The sequence below is a fragment of the Natator depressus genome, chromosome 1, assembly GCF_965152275.1.
Source record: "Natator depressus isolate rNatDep1 chromosome 1, rNatDep2.hap1, whole genome shotgun sequence".
Lineage (NCBI taxonomy): Eukaryota > Metazoa > Chordata > Testudines > Cheloniidae > Natator > Natator depressus.
In genome coordinates, this window is record NC_134234.1 from 217793917 (window position 1) to 217814815 (window position 20899).

General features: G+C 45.3%; 1 long non-coding RNA gene across 2 annotated transcripts in view; it reads left to right on the forward strand.

Annotated features, from left to right (window-relative positions):
- The window catches only part of LOC141975415 (uncharacterized), a 93208-nt gene that overhangs the window by 50415 nt on the left and 21894 nt on the right, over positions 1–20899 (forward strand). The window contains exon 7 of one of the 2 annotated variants that reach the window (XR_012635915.1): positions 2140–2460. The exons of the other annotated variant lie outside the window; for it this stretch is intronic. This is a non-coding gene — a long non-coding RNA (uncharacterized LOC141975415). Of the gene's footprint in view, positions 1–2139; positions 2461–20899 lie in introns of those variants that run through there. 2 annotated transcript variants of the gene reach the window in all.

The window sequence follows — 20899 nt, forward strand, 5'->3', positions numbered from 1 at the left end:
GGTTACCAGTTTTGGTTGGATGAATCCCTGGGAGATTTAATCACACGACATAAACTTTAATAAAGATTAATTTTTAATTCCTGGAGACTCCAGGACAATCCTGGAGGGTTGGCAACTCCTAAGTCTAGTGCCCCTCAAGCTAGACTCTCCCAGCTTTACGTTCAGACCATTTAATACACTGTTGTGTTATTGCATTGTGCACTTCTGTATGGTCAATGGAATTACATGGGAACAAAACTAGAGGGAGGCAGTGGTGAATCAGGACCAGAGAGTGGAAGGAGTATGTTACAGGGTCACTGGCCCCTTTAAAAGGAGGTGGGCTCAGCCTGACTGATCTGCTACCTCCCAGATGAAGCTGTGGGGCTAGCAGCCAAACGATAGCCTGAGGAGCACCTGGTCTTTCTGAAGACCAGCAGGAGCTCAGAAGAGCTAGAGAACTGCAGGGAGGCTCCTGTAATAGGTCTTGGAGCAGGGGGAAAACCTCAGCAAAAAGTGCAGGGATCAGGAAGGCTCCTGCATATGGGTCAGGGCAAGGACAGGGTGAGGGGCTGAGAGAAGTGAAGGAAAAGCAGCTGTGAACTGTAGCCCATGCTGAGCAGAGGAACTATTTTATTTGGACATTTTGCTTAGTTTGCGGTTAATCAATAAATTGTGCCCTGAGGCCAGACCTGAAATAGACTCTTATGTGGCACTGGTCTTTCCTGAGCTGGTGAGGGAGCATGGCTGTGTAGAGACTGGCATTGTGAGTGGTCCTTGCTTTGGTCACACGTGATGGGGGAAAGAGATCAGGACACAAAGGCCAGGGCAAATCTGTTTAAAAAAATTGGCAGAACCCTTCAATGTTGGGGACAGGCAGCGGCCACCCTGATGGCAATCACATGGCCCTTATCAAGAACGTATGTCACAGGGCACAGAATCTGTGAACTAAAGCTTACAATACATCTATGTGCCTGGGACATAAGAAACTACGTCAGTTCCTCTCCTGCCACGATGGCATCACGCTACTTTACGTTGTAAACTTAGTTTGTTAGCTCAGTCACATGTGTACATGTATGCAGCTGTCTGTCTGTGCATCTGATACTGCATGTCTCTGTGCATGTGTCTGTCTTTGTCTACCTGGGTGTTTTGTGCTTGTTCTGTTAGCATGTATATCTGTATGTCATCATAGTCCTCTGTGCATGAGAGTGTGTGTACATGTCACTCGCTTCTGTTACTGTTTGTATATATGTCTCTGACAGTACATGTGTGTAACTGTGTGCATGTGAGACTATACTCTGTGTCACTACTCTAGTGTGTGTGTGGGAGGCATGTGTATCTGTCTTTATAGGTATGTATATGTCACTTTGTGTGCTAACACATGTCTGTGTATGTGTCATTGTACTATATTTCTCTCAGTATGTGCATGCATGTTTACAGACCTCCCAATGGTCCCAGGTTTCGTGGGACTGTCCCACTTTGACCCACAATCCCTCCTGTCTCAGTTGAAGCCTCTCCTGTCCCACGGGGCGTTGTGGCCTGCTCCTCCGTCTCCCTTGCAGCCCATCCCCTCCTTGTTCTCCCATTTTTCCCTCATTCCCAACCCAGCCCCAAACAGGCCTTTCCAACCCCTCCTCTCTCTAAGTCCAGCATGCACTCAGATTGTTCCAGCCGAGTCTAGCCAGTCCTGTGGGACAGGAGCTGCCGCTGCAGGGTGAGTGCTGGGTGGGCTCGCTCTGCAACCCCCACCCTGGGTATCTGTTATATTAATGTATGGGTCAGGGGTGTTAACATAACCCAGTCACCGGCCAACATTAAACAGTGTTAAACAAGGTTCAGGGTTTGATATGCAGAGACCTCCACCTGCTTAGTACCATGACAAACACACCATTAAACATCATTTTCACCTTTTATTAAAGATAAAGAAAAGAAGGAAGAACAGTTAAAACTATTTGAAATACAAGGTATTAAGTATGTCTTTCATTTTAATAACATCCCTTGTTCCCTTTCCTTTTAGCTGGGGAGTTTTTAGAAGGAAACCCCCCCCCCCTTGTTTGGCAGTGTCTTAGATGGCAATAATGTCCTTTCAAAGAAAAGAAAAGTTAGATGGGATTGGATGGAGTTGTTGTTGTTGTTGTTAAAGTCTTATCTTGTTTCATCCAGGTGGTGTTTGGGATTCAGCTAGAGCCGGTAGAAGTGGTGATGTCATCTGGATCCCTCTCTCTGGCCTGGTCTGGTCAGGACATCTCTCTGGATCATGGTGATAAAGGCCTGGGGTCCCAGGAGACTGTGGGTATAAGAGCTATGATGGTGATGTGCATTCCAGTAGCCATTTTTTCTCCCAAAACTCTTTCTTTCAGGACCCACAAAGGGAATAATCCCCTCATTATTTTGTCTGCCAGTTAGGTCTAATATCTGAGCAGGGGTGCTGGAACAGGAGGTGGGGGCAGGGGGCTATGGCCCCATCACTTTTTACTGGCTGTAAGGGCAAGTGATGGGTGGAGAGGAGTGAGATGGGGCGGGACCTTGGGGGGAAGGTCTGGTGTGAGGGTGGGGTCTCGGGGGAAGTGGCAGTATCAGGAGGGACCATAGTTCATGAACCGGTGCCCCCGCACACACTTTTAGGAAGCTTTCAGCGCTCCTGTATCTGACACACCAATTTGGTTCATTAATTTCCAGTCTTGTGGTTTTTTTGTTTACCAAGCATGACCTTAACACAGTCCTTGAGTTATATCAATAGGCCTTTTTGTTTGGACTAATTTAGCCTGTCTCCTCTTCGTACTTTTTCCTGAAAAAACATTTATTATTATAGCTTATTGTGACGTCTCATGAACTTTCATGTACTCTTTACAGTTGACCTCACAATTAGGTTAAATTTGTAGGTCCAGTTATGAAACCACCTCCCTTCCCTTAGAGCAGGAACTATCCCACTTCGACCACTGGAAATGTTGGGAGGTATGTGTTTGTACATAGGGTGATTGGAGTTTTGAAACAGGAATATATTCCTTAATGGCATGGGGAAGAAGTGTGAGGAGACTTGGTAGCTAGGAGATCAGGTTGAGGTTTGTAAGATGTGGTGGTTTGAGGTGTGGTGTATTAAAAACTGCATTACCATTACAAGCTATTATTTCAACTTGTAAGTTCTTGCAGGATGGGGGGCTCTGTAGAGAAGCATGTGATCTGGGTCTTCAGCAGTCACTTTGAAAAGAGCCAGTCTAGAGCAAGCTGGGGTGAGTTGTGTCTCTTTGCCTTAGGGAGCAGCCTGCTTTGTCTCTCTGTTTTTGGTACTTGTTGTGTTAGGGTTCTGGCTTCTAAGAAATAAAATAGTGTTACATTGCAACCTTCTAGCAAGACTATTTGATGGGCTTTTTATCTAACTTCGCTGCACGTATTCTGTGAACATAACATGAAGAAACTTGTCCTGGAGATTGTGAGAGGTTTGGCAGAATTTTTTGGGTGGAATGGCTGCCTGCCTTTGTGGCCAGGTGAGCTGGCAGGAAAGCTGGCAGGTTGGTTTCCGAACCTGCATATCAGGCTGCCTTCCACCGGAATCCTGCCTGGTTACCATTGGAATTTGGTCAAAATCGTCATGTTCCATTGGAATATTCAGATGTCTACAAATCAGCATTTTCCGACAAAAGTTCTATCAAAAAACCTCTGACTCACTCAAGTCATTATCCTCACAATGCTCCTGTGAGGTAGGGAAATACTATTATCCCCATTTTACATCTGAGGAGTTGAGGCAAAGTGACCAAAGGCCAGATTTTTAAAGGTGTTTAGGTGCCTGACTCCCACTGAAGTCACTTCACCTCTTTGTGCCTTGATCTCCCCATCTATACAATGGGGACAATGATGCTTACCTCCTTTGTAAAGCCCTTTGTGTTCTAATGAAGAAAAGAGCTCTGTAATATTATTATTTATCATTAGTCACAGAGGTAATCATCTTGGCCTAAATGGGGTACTTGTACAAGTGAGGCTTACTAACCTAATGAAGGGTTGCAGGCTTAGGCCTTAATTCCCATATTATGAGAACAAGGGATACTTGTTAAAATTAACACCTAGTAAATGTAAAAACCAGTTAAGGGAAATATTTTTCTAGGTAGCAAATAGTCGATCTGTGGAACACATTGCTGGAGGAAGATATCAAGAAAAATGCAGCAGCAGGATTTGGAAGAATGTTAGATAATGTTATGGTAGTGGTAACTGTGACAACCCTTACTCACATGGATAAGGCTTACTCCCATGAATAGTACCACAGATATTGATTACTTACTCATGTAAATTAAAGGTTGTAGCATCAGGTTCAAAGAAAATATGAGTCATCACATCTATTATTAACCTGCAAGAAACATTCCTTTAGGTCCAGGGGCATTATGAGGAATTTTTGCCTGCACCTGCAACATTTGACACTGACTGCTATCAGGGTCAAGGAAACAGACTTGATTGATGATAACTGTGCATCTTACTTTTCTATATATTTTCTGCTATATTTCCAAAAGGGCTGATTCCTTCCAGACTAATCAGTATTTTTCAAGAGTTGCCTGGGACTCATTTTGGAATTGGCATCTCCTGGCTTTGCCCCATCTCTGGGGCCAAATTTTCCCCTCTGTTATAAGCATCTTTTACCTTCAGTGGGGTTGCCAAGAAATAATTCAGCATTTTATGTTGTAATTTATATCTATACAACCCCATTTGACTTCAGAGGAGTTGCCGAGTTATAAGAGAATTTGGTGCATAACTGACTTCTGTCATCTTTCACCTTTTCCTTCCTTTCTTTGTGGAGTTCACTGTCCAAGGAACTGGGCCAGTAAATTCAGTAAGAATACAGTAATCCAATAAAGTTTCAGAGTAACAGCCGTGTTAGTCTGTATTCGTAAAAAGAAAAGGAGTACTTGTGGCACCTTAGAGACTAACCAGTTTATTTGAGCATGAGCTTTCGTGAGCTACAGCTCACTTCATCGGATGCATAGATAAAGTTTGTGCTGTTGCATTGCAGAGAACCAGTGTTAGGGGATCCCACAGCCTGGAGCACCCCAGATGCTGGGCCCAGCTTCTGCTGAGTCCACCCCCTGGTGAATATTGTATTATAGAAAGAAAAGTGTGTTAAGTGCTTAAGTAAACGAAACTTATACACAGAACAGATGTTTGTAAAACAGCTGCCAAAAAGAAAAGCAGTCTCCTTGGATTGCATTTTGCAGCTACCTTAGGAGAAGATTAACCACAGGAAACTGCTAATTATTCAATGGCTTTTCCAGAGAGATGTTGGATTTCAGCTAAGGTGCCACAAGGACTCCTCGTTGTTTTTGCTGATACAGACTAACACAGCTACTACTCCGAAAAGTATTTTTTGGCCACCAGAGGGCTCCAGTATTGTTTCCCAAGCATGACAGATTGACAGTGAGAAATATGAATAAATAATAGAATTGGAATATAAGGGATATACAATTAAACAAAAGCCTGGTTCTTACCGAAGTATATTTGCATGCAAAATTAGACTTGATATGATGTATATTTTGCTCTGTTGCCAAAAGTAAAGAGGAGTGGGAATCAAGAATTTGGATCCTACATTGCTCTGTAAAAGGGCATCTATTAAAATTATCTTTATATGTGATCTTTTGTCGTATGTCAGGGTGGGTTGTGTATTTGTCTTTAGGTACTTACCTTCTTTCCATATGAGCATTGGACCTGTGGGTGGTTTTTATTCTTCAGTTCCAGTGACATTTTCTTGTTTTATCTGTGCTCTGTTATTTGTATGTATTTGCCATTCTCCATTATCTGATCCCTTAAATAAATCACTGCAGCTATTTTATTAAACTATTTTTAGCAACCTAACAGAGTGCAATTCAAAATATATTTTCATTTGACTCCTGTGTTACAGCCCAATCCTGCAAACTCCTATTAATAAGTACACAAGAATAATGCTTTGCACCAACAGAGTATCTTTAATCCAAGTTTCTCAGAGCACTTCAAAAAGATGGGCAAGAATCTTTCCTCCTGTTTTACAGATGGCTAAACTGAAGCACAGAATAGTTTTAGACCCGTGGTCACATTCAGCAGTGCCTTACACTATGGGGAGCCCCATTAAAGTCCACAAGATGCTGGGTGGAATAACAGGCTACTAAGGTTAAGTGAGAGCATCAGAAGATGGCCCTGGGTGACTAGCCCAAGGTCACACAGTGCAGTCTCTAGTAGGACTGGGACTAGAACTCAGGCTGTCTGATTCCCAACTCCATGCTATTGTGTTGCCTCCACATTGAACTTGTATTGAGTTTATCAGGACTAGTTGCACGAGTGTGGGTTTGTAGGCTCATACCCGTATGTGGTACTCTATTTACCCTGGGCTAGACTGGGTCCTGATGGCACAGCCCGTACTAAGGGTAGGGGTAGGGGTCACATTGCTGTGCCATCCCAGGGAAGGGACTTTGCCTCAGGAAGCCACGCTTCTCTCCCTGATCTCCCCTTGCTCCAGGGGGCAGTAATTTCCTGCTGACCTACCCCAGCAGTAAATGACTACTCCCAGTGTGACTGCCCAGCTCCGCTGGCTCATTTGTCAGGAAAGTGGAGCCAAGGTTCTGCCCATTCCCTGCTTCTTCCAGTCCAGTTCCCACCCCATTTGCTCAGGGCGGGGAAGTAATCAGGCACATAACACCTTTTAGCTCACTGTGCCTGCGTAGGGGAATAGGATGGGTTCTTGCACAGTGGGTAAAACTTAGGCCCAGTGGCAGAGACATCTAGGTGCTCAGTCCTGCAGGGTGCTGAACACTCAGTGGGAAACGAGGCTGTCGTGCACCTCACAAGAGATGCTCAACAACGTACAGGGCTGGTCCTCTAGACGTCTGAGAGATTCAGAGGGTGGGAGGAGGAAGATTTCACAGAAAGGAGTGCCAGGTATCAAGTGTCAAGCCTCTGTTTTGTGACTCAATAAGGGGCAAATCCTGCCCCAGGCCCTCTCCATGGACACGAAGGACCCCCTAACGGTAGAACTGGTGTTGGTTCTGCTACACAGTGCCAGAGACTAGCCTTGCACTCACTTCAATGGGGGTTTCCTGTGTGCCAGTTCACATGAGGTACTTTTGTGGAGAGATGAGCTCAGAAGATCCCCGGCTACGTGGGAGCCTGATAAAGTTGTGGAGGAACAATCCTCAGATTCAGCCAAGCTCACGTCCAGCACAGCTGAAGGGTGGTGGAAGTCAAAGGGAGATCTATGCCATTGTTATGCCTCCCCAATGCTGTGACTTAAATTGATCCCTAGTGCAATTTAGAGCAGCCACAGGCTGCTCTAACTTGTGCCAGCTAAGATGGTTCCCTAGGCACTGTATCCTGACCCCGCAATCCCATCAAACACCCCCTTTTCACCTCTGAGTTTCCCCAGACATTCCCCCTAGACTTGGGCGGTAGGAGGTGTTATGCCACCTTTACACCAATCCAGGATTCCTGCACACTTGGAACAATCTTCATCAGCCCCTCTAGGGCCCATTGGTCTGGTAGCACAAAGGGACTTAAGTCAGGGCAGAAGATGTGGCCTATGGTGATTACTTTAGCCAATGGACTGGAGTAACTTTCACAGAACAGCTCTGCACCCTTTGAGGGAGGATTCCACCCCACTTCCCCTCATGGAGCTCATCTGCCGCAACCTCTAACACCTGATCTGCATCCTAGAGGGTAGATTTTGGCCAAATGTGGTAAAAGGTGTTAGTCTATCTGCAATGTGCTGTAGCTCAACCTGCATTGTGCCCTTCTAATTAATGCTGCTGTCTTTGCAAGACACGGTGCATAGAATGAAAAAATATATCCAGCTTCTTCTCCTCTCATTAGAATTCTGCTATTCCTTCTCCCCCATTTTCCATTACCTTGTGTGTGTGTGGGGGGGGGTGTGTGTGTGCATGTTTCTGCCCTCTAAGATGATCTGGTTTCAGAGTAGCAGCCGTGTTAGTCTGTATTCGCAAAAAGAAAAGGAGGACTTGTGGCACCTTAGAGACTAACCAATTTATTTGAGCATAAGCTTTTGTGAGCTACAGCTCACGGAAGCTTATGCTTAAATAAATTTGTTAGTCTCTAAGGTGCCACAAGTCCTCCTTTTCTTTTTAAGATGATCTGGTGACTGTCAGCATGAATTGGCGACAGAGAAGAAGCTTTTATTGATTGCAGAGTCTTGTAATTTCTTGATTGTCCTTGAAGGAACCCCGGGTTTTGCAGCTGACCCTGAGCTGTAGCATCAAGAAAGCATGTATTTTTTTCCTGCCAGCTTTGCTACTATTTTTAGCCCTGGCCATTTTCTCAGGGGCTCCACAATCTATTTTTGAAAGCCTTGGCAGGCAGCCAAACCACTATTAATTTCTAGAGGGGGGTGGCGGTAGAGGAGAAGGAGCGACTTGGTGTCTGCATTACTAACACCAGACATGATTAACGTGTGTCATTTGAAACCCACCAGCATGCTGCATAGTGTGACTGACTTTTGCAGATGCAGCCCGAGTATGCAGTACCTTTTTTTGAAGGAGGGTCTTTGTGCTTCTTTCATTTCCCCCCTTTTGTGAAACAAGCTTTGGTCTGACCTCCCAATTGCTTACTGCTGCATGAACTTGATTTGCACGTTATTTGATCATCTAGAGGGACTAAATCAGATTTGGTCCAAGTGTTGCAGCTTCACACAAGCTTTTTCTTTTCTTTGGGATTTTAATGTTACCTTAATATTGGGCACTAGTTAATAATAACGTAACTTTGAACATTAGTAAGGAGAGCTTAAAAGGCTTTACATCTGTGAAGTGGCCTTGTAAATGTTTATTATTCTTTTCAGTGGAATTTCCCTATCAGGTACAGAATATTTCACAGATTTAAAAGGAGCCAGGCTGAGAAAAATGCCAGGGGAAAAAAACAGAGAACAGCTACATGAAGATGTGGGGCCAGATCCTCAGCTGATGTAAATGAGCACAGCTCCATTGATGTGAATCATGGAATCTGTAGAAGGTGCCTGTTGGAAAAGAGCTAGATATTTAAATAGTCAAGTAAAACTATGTACACATAAGGCAAAGGTGGCCTATTCTCACTAAGTTCTTATATCACACCCCTCACCATGGTATCTGAACACTTTTCACACATCCCCACTCAAAGCTCCAATATGTTAATTTATTAACCCTAGGATAGGAGCCAGCTTCATCATTGTCTGTTGTTTCACTTGCCCATCTAACCGGCTTCCTCACTTCTAATAGCGTTGGGCTCTATGCTACCCTCTTATTTCATGACATTAATTTTGGTGGTGTTGGGGGGGGGGGTGGAAGTGCGTTGTGCTGCCACTGTTTGTCTTGGCCAGATTTCTTGGCCAAGGAATAGTCAAGATTCAGACTCCAGAGAAAATAATTAAAAAAACCCCAAAATTATAATAAGTAAATACAGAGGTTTAGGGTTTTGTTCAAAAGCGTCTAGCGAGACGGATTTGGCCCGCAGTCCGCCTATTTACCGTCCCTCTAACTCCATGGTTCTCAACCTCTGAGGGTACGCAGAGGTCTTCTGGGGGTACATCAACTCATCTAGCTATTTGCCTAGTTTTACAAGAGGCTACATAAAGAGCACTAGCAAAGTCAGTGCAAACCAAAATTTCATACAGACAATGGCTTGTTTATACTGCTCTATATACTATTGTGATGAGGTGGAGTAGCTTCCTGCTGAGCGGGAGGGGGAGGAGCCAACTGCTAAACCAGGGTGGGTGGAGCCTGAGGAGACTGAGACCTGCTCCCAGAGGTAGAGCCCGAAGAGAGCTTTTCCTCAGCTGAAGCCTGGCCAGAGCTGCAGCCGCCGCCAACTGACCTGGAGCCTGAGGAGTGGCTGGGGCTGCCGCTGGACACCTACCCCCAGGAGACAGAGGACAACCACGGACCGAGGTACACACCTGGGGGAAGGTAGGCAGTGGCCCAGGGTCAGCCGACTCTGGTACGGCTTTAGGGCGACTTAAAAGCAGTTTTCGTGTGGCAGATGGATTCCCCGCTGACCCAAGGGTGGGACACCCCGCCACCGTTAGGGCCTTGGGCTGGGACACAGTGGAGTCGTGGGGGCCTGTGTCCTCCTGCCCCCTGCTGTCCCACCCCTGGGGTGGAAGCCTCCCCACCGTAGGCCAAGAGGCCTGCATTTGTCTGCTGTCTACCTGAGCCAAGACGTCAGGCAACAGACTGCCTACTCCTCTGCCCCGCCTCAGAGGCCAGAGAAGCACCCCGGCCTGAGCCCCTAGGCTATGTTGGGTGCTCACATCTACCTGAGCCCCTAGGGTGTGTTGGGTGCTCACCCTGGCCTGAGCCCCTAGGCTGACTATTGCTCTGCCCTAATGATAGGGCAGAGCCTATTAATTGGTTGGTGCCCCGTCTTGCCTGAGGACCCAGGGCGTTCCTAGACTGCTTCACTGCTCTGCCCTAACGGGGCCAGAGCCCCTTAACTGTTGATGCCCTGCCGTGCCTGAGAGCCTGAGGCACCAGACTGCTATTGCCCTAACTATTTGCTCTGCCCCGCCTCAGGGCTAGAGCCTCAGACTATGTACCCCATTGCTAATTCCCTGACTGTGGGCAGAGCCCTGTGATATGGTGAGCGCCTCTCACTGAGCCAAAAGGGGTGGAGCCAACACTAAACCACTACAACTATGCACTGAAATGTAAATACATTTATATTCCAAACTAGTTTATTTACAATTATATAGTAAAAATGAGAAAGTCAGCAATTTTTCCATAACAGTCTGCTGTGACACTTCTGTATTTTTATGTCTGATTTTGTAAGCAAGTAGTTTTTGAGTGAGGTGAAACTTGGAGTGCGCATGACATATCAGACTCCTGAAAGGGGTACGGTAGTCTGGAAAGGTTGAGAGCCACTGGTCTAACCTATCCTAAATTCATTATTGCTTAATCTCATTCCTACCTCCCCCTTTAGAAAAAACCTCCCAACATTCCAAGCCAGATTCTCAGCGGGTGTAAATCAGCATAGTCCCAATGAAGTCAGTGGAGCTACGCTGACTTCCTACGTACAGCTATGAGTCTGGCCCGTCATCTTCAGCTCATTCTGGGCTCTCTGGAAGAATGCTGACTTTCTCTGGCTTCTTACTATTCTCTTTACTAAATTCTTCTCTGTGAAGTACCCAGATTTTGCAAACCGTTTTTTATGGTGTATTCTGAAAACACTAGTTGCTTTTCACTGATGAAAGTCTTAAGAGATATTCTAAATGGTAACTCCAGGATGGATTTTGATAATTTAAATACTAAGTTGAATCTAGCTGACTCCAGAACCTGTTTTGTTCCCAGCTAAACTATGTTATGTTTTTTTTTTTAAAGAAAACAACCCTTACCCCATGTCTCCTTAATACAAGAGTCTATCAAAATGGTCACTCTTTGTATAAAGGATACATTTTTAAATAGTTTATATAGGATTAATAAATTGTTATAGAGTCCAGAAGCTTAATAGGGTGCTTATAGCTGCCTATAACATCTTCTACTGACATGCTTAAAACCACCAGAAACATGCTACACATTTCTGTAACATGCTTGTGACATCTATTAGTCATTTATTAGTGTGACCAGGAAAACTGTACAGAAAGCAGCCAGGCCACTGCCATCAATAGCTAAATTGTTTTTTCTATAAGAATCTCATTCCTACCCACAATCCCTTGCATCCTGCATTGATACAAAAATGGAGTGATGAAAATAATTTTAAAATCACAAAAGATCCTCTGCCTCATTCAATGCAAAATCTGCTGCAAGTTTAACTGAGTTTCTTGCAGTAAGTTTGCCTAATGGAGCCTGCACTCAGCTAACAGTGGAGCTGCCATAATTCCCCAGCTAATCTTTCATATGTTACATGATCTTGAGAAAAATTCTGATTGTCTCAGACATTACTTAGGCACCAGTTTAGTAAGGTGTTGAAGCATGTACCTAATTTTAAACATACGAGTTGTCCTACTGGAGTCAATGGGATTACTCACATGCTTAAAGTTAGACATATGCTTAAACACCTTGCTGAACTGGGTCTCAATTAGGACTCAGAATTACTCCCATTGAAGTCAATGGCAAAATTTTCATTGGAACAGGATTGGATTCTTAATCCTCACAACACCGCGTGAGATAGGTAAGAAGTATGCTAATACCCGGTTTACAGATTGGGCAAATGAAGCACAGACAAGTTGAGCAAGTAAGTCACTAGGGCTAAAATTTTCACATCTGGATCCTAGACCCTCAAAGATATTTAGGCACCTAACTCCCATGGCATCTAAATACCTTTAGGGATCTGGGCCTAGGTGCCTAAATTTAGGCTCCTAAATACATATTTAGGTTCCTGGCTAGTACAGGACTGCTAGTCCCATGAAAGCCAATGGTCTGTGTTGAATTTGACGCCAAAGCCATTCTATGCAATGCATTTCACTAACATTAATTTCCCATGTAAAAAGTGTGCATATTATAATATCAGCCCAGATAAGCTCAAAACTTGGCCAAAATTTGGCTCAGAATTGCTTGAAATCCAGGCCAGGTTCACACAGTGCTCAGCTCAAGTTCACAAACCTTTTGGTGAACTTCAGTGAACCTTATGATGAACCAAACCTGAGATTCAGGTGTGTAACCAAACCAAACCTGAAACCAGATGAGCTTTGCCTGGGTTTGGGTTTCATTATAAATACTTTGCGTGCCTCTACTTATGTTCCTGTTGGCAGGGCATAAGTGTTCAGGGACCCTCCTGGCAAGATGGTTATAGATGGTCAGTAACTCCCTAGCTGTAGCCCTAAGACTATTTATCTCGGCACTAACCCACATTCTCACAGATCCCACTTAACCTGAGTAGTGTTCCCTGTGGCTGACGTGGTTGGCTGTGTTCAGAGGAATGACTCTCACTCCAGATGGTTGCAAGACTAACAAGGAATTTATTCAGAGTTATGTACAAATCATGCTGTCTTCCCTCAGATGGAATGGAATCAACAACAACCTCAACAACATAATTGCAAACGCACCCACAATAGGTTCATTTCTCCTCTGAGTCATGCTGGTCCCATTCAGGAGTAATTCCACTGAAGTTAAATAAGTGTAAAACAGGTGTAAGTGATGAGAGAAGAATTCAGGCCCAATAATTCTTTGAGAACAAGTTACTTAGACAGTGGAAGCCAAGGATGCTCCACACTCACAGGAAGTAATTAACATCTCGCAGGAGTGGGCCCAAAATGAGAATGACTCAAACTGATCTGGAATTACCTGATTTCCTTTGAGTCACGGTCCCTGGATCGAATTTGGAGGACAGATTTATGTCGCCTTCCAATGGGAAATGTAAAAGATTTAGAGAAAGAAGTATTCTATTTTCTATATAGATTCTTATTCTGCCCTTATCACCATAATATTTGTATGTCTTCCTGTAACACATTAAATGACGTGACTAATGTCTGTCACATATGGCTTGTTCTTTCTCATGCCCTCTTCCCAGGGGGAGATTTGCACATGCAGTGGAGTGCTTTGGTTTGGTAGGATTTTTGTTTTTAAAATGGAGATACGCTCAGTGTTTATGCTAGAGAAGGCAGGTTGAAAAAATATGCCTTAAGAACAGCCATACTGGGTCAGACCAATGATCCATCTAGTCCATATCCTGTCTTCCAACAGTGGTCAATGCCAGGTGCTTCAGAGGGAATGAACAGGCAATCATGGAGTGATCCATCCCCCCTCATCCACTCACAGCTTCTGTCAGTCAGAGGCTATGGACACCCAGAGCATGGGTTTGCATCCCTGGCCATCTTAGCTAGGGTGACCAGACGTATCGGGACTGTCCCGATTTTTAGTTCTTTGTCCCGCGTCCCGACGAATGCACGGTCGGGACGCCATTTGTCCCGATATTGAGGCTTTGGCCGCTCCGGCCGCTGTTTTTTTTTGGCTTCCCCCATGTGTCCTGATATTTTGTCCGTTTCATCTGGTCACCCTAATCTTGGCTAATAGCCATTGATGGACCTATCCTCCAGGAACTTATCTCATTCTTTTTTGAAGCTGTTATGGATTTCTCCTTCACAATATCGCCAACAATAAGTTCCACAAGATGACTGTGCATTGTGTGAAGAAGTACTTCCTTTTGTTTGTTTTACACCTGCTGCCTATTGATTTCATTGCGTGACCCCTGGTTCTTGTGTTATGTGAAGGGGTAAATAATGCTTCCTTATTTACTTTCTCCAGACCAGTCATTAATTTCTAGACCTCTGTCATATTCCCCCTTAGTCGTCTCTTTTCCAAACTGAAAAACTGAAACCCAGTCTTTTTAATCTCTCCTCAGATGGAAGCTGTTCCATCCCCCTAATCACTTTCTAATTCTACTGTATCTTTTTTTGAGATGAGATGACCAGAACTGCATTCAGTATTCCAGGTTTTGGAATACCATGGCTTTATATAGTGCATTATAATATTTACTGTCTTGTTATCTATTCCTTTCCTAATGGTGCCTAACATTTTAACTTTTTTGACTGATGCTGCACAATGAGCAGATGTGTTCAGAGAACTGTACACAATGACTCCCAAGATCTTTTTTGAGTGGTAACAGCTAATTTAAATCCCATCATTTTGTACGTATAGTTGGGATTATGTTTTCCAATATGCATTTTCTATTTATCAACATTGAATTTCATTTATCATTTTGTTGGCCAGTCACCCAGTTTTCTGAGATCCCTTTGTAACTCTTCACACTCTGCTTTGGGCTTAACTATCTTGAGCAATTTTGTACCATCTGCAAATTTTGCCACCTCACTTGTTACCCCCTTTTCCAGATCATTTACCAATATGTTGAATAGGACTGGTCCCAGTACAGATCCCTGGAGACTCCGCTATTAACCTCTCTCCATTCTGAAAACTGGTTATTTATTCCTACCCTTTGTTTCTTGTCTTTCAACTAGTTACTGATCCATAAGAGAACCTTTCCTCTTACCCCATGACTGCTTGCTGAGTAACCTTTGGTGAGGGACCTTGTCAAAAGTTTTCTTGAAGTCCGAGTACACTATATCCACTGGATCACCTTCCCCATATCCCCTCAAAGAATTCTAATAGGTTGGTGAGGCATGATTTCCTTTAAAAAATCATGTTAATCTCTGTGTCTGATAATTCTGTTCTTTACCATAGTTTCAACCAATTTTCCTGGTAGTGAAGTTAGGCCTACCAGCCAGTAATTGCCAGGCTCACCTCTGGAGCCTTTTAAAAAAATCGATGTCACATTAGCAATCCTCCAGTCATCTGGTACAGAAGCTGATTTAAATGGTTATATACCCGCGCTTTGTAGGTCTCAGTGGATTTGCATTTGGAGTGGCAAGTGGTGAAATTTGTGATGGTCCTTCGTTCCTGTGGTCGTTCATTCCACAGCCTTGCACTGGCCCCTGAGAATGCTCTGTCTTCAGCACAGATGGATTTTTATCTGTATGGTAGTGAGTTCCATTCTGCCAGGGGAGTAGAGCTGCTGAATCATAATAACAAAGAAATAGTACTGAAAGGAGTCACATAATTTAGACATATGTTGTTTCCTGTGTGTTAGTTTATTATAAAGCAATGCCAAGTGTCAGATCATTGCTCTCTGCCTGTCCTGTTCTGGTATAATGTCTCTTTCTAACATGTGCCTGAATGTAACCCACAAACCCGTTTGCTCCTATGATAGGAACTACAGCGGAGGAACACTTAATTCAGCTTCTAACCAGATTCTTTTCTGGGTCTCTAAAAGTAACTGTTGGGTTTCAAACTGTAGTTGCGGGGGGGAAGGCTGATATTCTGCTGAGCCTTACCAGTGGTCTTGGGGAAGCTGGTTGGCCACAATGTGATGACTTTCCACGTTGTTTCCAGCTGATAAATAGCACAAAAGTAAACTAAAAATACATTTAAACACCTTCCTAATATTGCTGTTCCATGTGACCAATTTGCTGCAGTTGCCACAGGGTTGTTATGCAATTGCACATGGGAGGGGAGGTTGGTCCATGCTTTTGTGAATGGGAAGGGAGGGTGTACAGGAGATAATCTCTCTATGAAAAGGATTGAGAGCCCCTGCTTTGATGTGCGTGCAGCTGAATACTCGTGGCTTTATCACAACCAATCCTGTGTGGATGCTATTTTTGGAAAGCACAGCATGGAAATATGGCACATGTAGCACGTGAATTAGGGAAGTGTCTTCTATTTTTGGAACTTATTTGCATATGTGCTGAGTCAACGTTTGTGAAACTCAGGAATAGCCTGCACCTAACAAAACTTGCTGAAGCAGATTTCAGAAACAATGTCAACTTTAAACCATTTTTGGCTTTATGTAACTCCTTTTCCCACTGATTTCAGTAGCTTGTGGCTCTGGAGAGCGGCTAGTTGAAAAGCCAAAATATGCTGCAGATGGAGGGGAGGAGGCAGAGAAAAGGAGAGGCACAGTACAAAACAAAAAGCAAAATGAACAACCAAGGGTTGGAACTCCAAAAAGGCATTAAAAGCATGCACAGGGAAAGGCTAGCACCAAACTGTGCACGGCAGGACCACTGTAATCTGCATCCTATTGTACCCCCGCAACAGCAATCCTGTTTCTGGCGTGCAGCCATTAGAGAGAATGCAGCAGAGCCAGATATGGAGAGTGGGATGGTGAGAGGAGAGTCACAAACAACCCTGTCTCTTATGGGTCCAATCAGCAACCCCCACACCCAGTGCAAACAAATAGATTACCAGACCATACTCCTAGTGAGAAAAAGATGCTGGCTGTGGTCAGAAAAGTAGCTGAATGGGTTCAGTCACTATGAATGAACTCTGTGAGCAGAGAACATTTGGGCCTCCTCACACCCCCGTGATGGGGTCCCACCCCCTGCTCCTCCCCTCCCCACAAGGCCCTGCCTCTTGGCCTGGCCGAAAGCCAGGCCGTGGTAAGAGCTGCCTGGGGAGCCCAGGCCACTGTGGGGAGCCTGGACCTTCCACCTGCCCTGGGCGGCGCACCCTGGGGGCAGAAACATGGGTCGGGGGTTGCTCTTGGGCCTCCGCAGGAGCTCTCCACAGCAGCACAGCAGCCCAGGCTCCCTGAATGGCTCTTACTACAGCCTAGGTGACCATACATCCCATTTTGGCTGGGACCGTCCCCTTTTAAAGCCCTGACCTTTTTGGCAAAATTGGACATTTGTCCCATTTGCTCTTGCCAACTGTCACCAGGGGGGCCAAAAAGGGGCTGGGGGGGAGACGGAGGTAGGCAGCGGGGCTTGGACAGAGGGAGTCGGGGGTAGAGGCTTGTGCCAGCTCTGCGGAGGGTTGGGGAGGGGGAAGGCTTGGGCCAGCTCCGCGCAGGGGATGGAGGCTCAGGCCAGCTCTGTGTAGGGGAGCGGGGAGCAAAGGGCTGGGGCCAGCTCCACATGGAGGAGGGGGGAAGCGAGGGGAATATCTTGACTTTAGCAAAGCTTTTGATACGGTGTCCCGCAGTATTCTTGCCAGCAAGTTAAAGAAGTATGGATTGGATGAATGGACTATAAGGTGGATAGAAAGCTGGCTAGATTGTCGGCTCAACGGGTAGTGATCAATGGCTCGATGTCTGGCTGGCAGCCAGTATCAAGCGGAGTGCCCCAGGGTTCGGTCCTGGGGCCAGTTTTGTTCAACATCTTTATTAATGATCTGGATGATGGGATGAATTGCAGCCTCAGCGAGTTTGCAGATGACACTAAGTTGTGGGAGAGGTAGATACACTGGAGTGTAGGGGTAGGGTCCAGAGTGACCTAGACAAATTGGAGGATTGGGCCAAAAGAAATCTGAATAGGTTCAACAAGGACAAGTGCAGAGTCCTGCATTTAGGAAGGAAGAATCCCATGCACCTCTACAGGCTGGGGACCGACTGGCTAAGCAGCAGTTCTGCAGAAAAGGACCTGGGGATTACAGTGGATGAGAAGCTGGATATTAGTCAGCCGTGTGCCCTGGTTGCCAAGAAGGCCAATGGCGTATTGGGTTGTATTAGTAGGAGCATTGCCAGCAGATTGAGGGAAGTGATTATTCCCCTCTATTCGGCACTGGTGAGGCCACACCTGGAGTATTGTGTCCAGTTTTGGGCGCCCCACTGCAGAAGGGATATGGACAAATTGGAGAGAGTCCAGCGGAGGGCAACAAAAACAATTACGGGGCTGGGGCACATGACTTACGAGGAGAGGCTGAGGGAACTGGGGTTATTTAGTCTGCAGAAGAGAGGAATGAGGGGGGATTTGATAGCAGCCTTCAATTATCTGAAGGGGACTTCCAAAGAGGATGGAGCTAGGCTGTTCTCATTGGTGGCAGATGACAGAACAAGAAGAAATGGTCTCAAGTTGCAGTGGGGAGGTCTAGGTTGGATATTAGGAAACACTATTTCACTAGGAGGGTGGTGAAGCACTGGAATGGGTTACCCAGGGTGGTGGTGGAATCTCCATCCTTAGGGGTTTTTAAGGCCTGGCTTGACAAAGCCCTGGCTGGGATTATTTATTTGGGTGTTGGTCCTGCCTTGAGCAGGGGGTTGGACTAGATGACCTCCTGAGGTCTCTTCCAACCCTAATATTCTGTGATTCTATGAGGGGCCAGGACCAGCTCCATATGGGAGTGGGGGAATATGTTCACCCTATTACAGCTGGGATCTGGTTTCCAGGTTGGCCAGGGGGCAGGGGTGGGGTCCCCCAAATTGGCCAGGGCCCCCGGCACAGGCTTTGTGGGCCCATGCAGTAATCCACCACTGTCTGTGAAGGTCATGGGGCATATCATCATGCACGACTGAGGATAAGTAAGAGCACAAGAGATGGGAAGGCTGAACTGATACTGTGTGCTGAAATTGCCTCAGTCTGTCCACTGTAGTTCAGGCTTTTTACAACATGGCCAGCATGCATGTAAATTGGGTGGAATGTTCCACACAGGTGGTTAGCTCCACAGCCACACCTTCTATTGGGCTATTCACATCTATTTTCCAGCAAGTGTGATAACTCAGAGTGCAGCTGTGGTGTGGTTCCACAATACTTTTCAAGTTCCCTCATAAACTCTTGCTTCAGGGAACTGTTCCAGGAACTGTGGGATAAGTACCCACAATGTACTTATACCACATAAGCTGAGAACTGTGTACGGAGAAGCTAACTGGCTAGTATGGACATATGTTTTTCTCAGACAGAAAAATGGGAGCTGAAAGGAGAAGGAGTTCACTTCAAGTTCAGGGTGGGTAGGGTCTTCCATTCATTCACTGTGGGAGGAGAGAATATTGGCTCTGGTAAGGACCCATGTAGCAACCTGTATGGAAGCTGGAGGGAGAAGCACAGGTTGCAGGAGGGAAGATTTTGGAGGAGGCATGAAGAAGTCAGTCTGTGTGCACATGGCTTCAGTGCTAGGTGCAGTTGCAAGCCCTGTGTAAATAATTTCCTTAGTAAAGAGCCAGTTTAGTTTCACAAGCACAGAGTCCTCTCATTTTATTACCCAGCAGACAGTACATGAAACAACCCTTGTCCCTGGCATATATGTGTATGTGTGTGTATGTATCGTAGTACAGTTTACCATCGGATTGAGCACTGGCCACAGACTCACTTGTGGAAGCAGCAGATGAAGCCCGGGGTGAAAATGTCTCGCAAGCGTCACATCAAAACCAGCACCTCTACAATGGCGTTCTTTGTGTCAACATTATGCAACATCTGCCCTGGCTGAGTTGACTGTGGTGATGGAACCTGGTACCACTAGATCTAAATGCATGCGTAATTAGCACTTGGGCCAAATGACCAAGTCAAGTTGCTTGAAGGAAGTAAAAGACTCTTTATGTGGCCCAGCCACTAAAGGAGGAGAAAGAGCCACACTCTCAGTGTTGGATTTACAAATACATAGAAGGAAAGAACCCTAACACTCCCTGATGGGCGGCCTCCTTAAGGCCCTGATCCAGCAAAGCAAATCTCTTATATACATGCCTAACTTCAAGTGCACAAATAGTCCCATTGACGTAAATGGAGCTGCATTGATTTATACTAACGGAGGGTGTAATTTATTGTATAAAGAGGTTTTATTTCTCCAGCTTTAGACAACAAATGGAAGAGAATCTATCTGCTAGTGCATGTAGAAATGTATGCTCTGTAAACCAAGCACATGGCCTTCTTTTGGGGAATGTATACTATCCCAGTAAGCCGGAGCACAGGTACAGAAAGGCGTGTTGACTAATATTCCACTGTCCCAGTCTTAGGTTGCTAGGCTATACTAGAGGTTGCTTTTTTAGAAGATTAGAGCTTGGAAGCCTATTTCTGTTGGCACTGACTTGACTTGGACAGCTGTCATGGCTCCGGTGCTCACAACATGCTTCCATTTAGCAAGAGAGTTCAAAACAAGTTGCCTGTAATGACATGCAGAAATTACCTGACATATGAAAAATGGGACAATATTCTGGATTTCTTGAAACAAAATAAGATCTGTTAGCAGGTTGTGGTAAAAAAAAAATTATGCTGACTCCCCTAATAATGTATCTCTAAGGCTACATCTACATCATATTCTTCTTTTTGTGGCATGTAGAGCATATACTGGGGTAGCCCTCTTAGCGTTAGCATCAATTTAAATAGCAATGTAGATGGTGTGGCACAACTTAAGCTCTCTACTTGCCTCTTCTAGGCTGCTATTTTTAGCCATTTAGTGCTCCACTGCCTCCTAGCTGTGGGAAAGGACTCCAGCAGCTCCCCACAGCCAGAGCCTTTCACTGACACATGTAGCTCCACACTGCAGTGTGGATACAACTTGCTTTCCATTGCAGCAAGTAGCTCCACATACCCTATATGTGACTGAAAATGGTGTGTAGTATAGATATGGTTTAAGAGTAGCATTCACCCCCGAGGGGAGGATCAACACAACTGCATTTTGAGGTTGGGTAGGGGTATCAAGACTGCCAGCCACCTCAAGTCTAGGCCCATTTTACAGAGTTGGAAGGCCCAAGGTCACACAGGAAGTCCATGGCAGAGCAGAGAATTGAACCCAGATCTCAC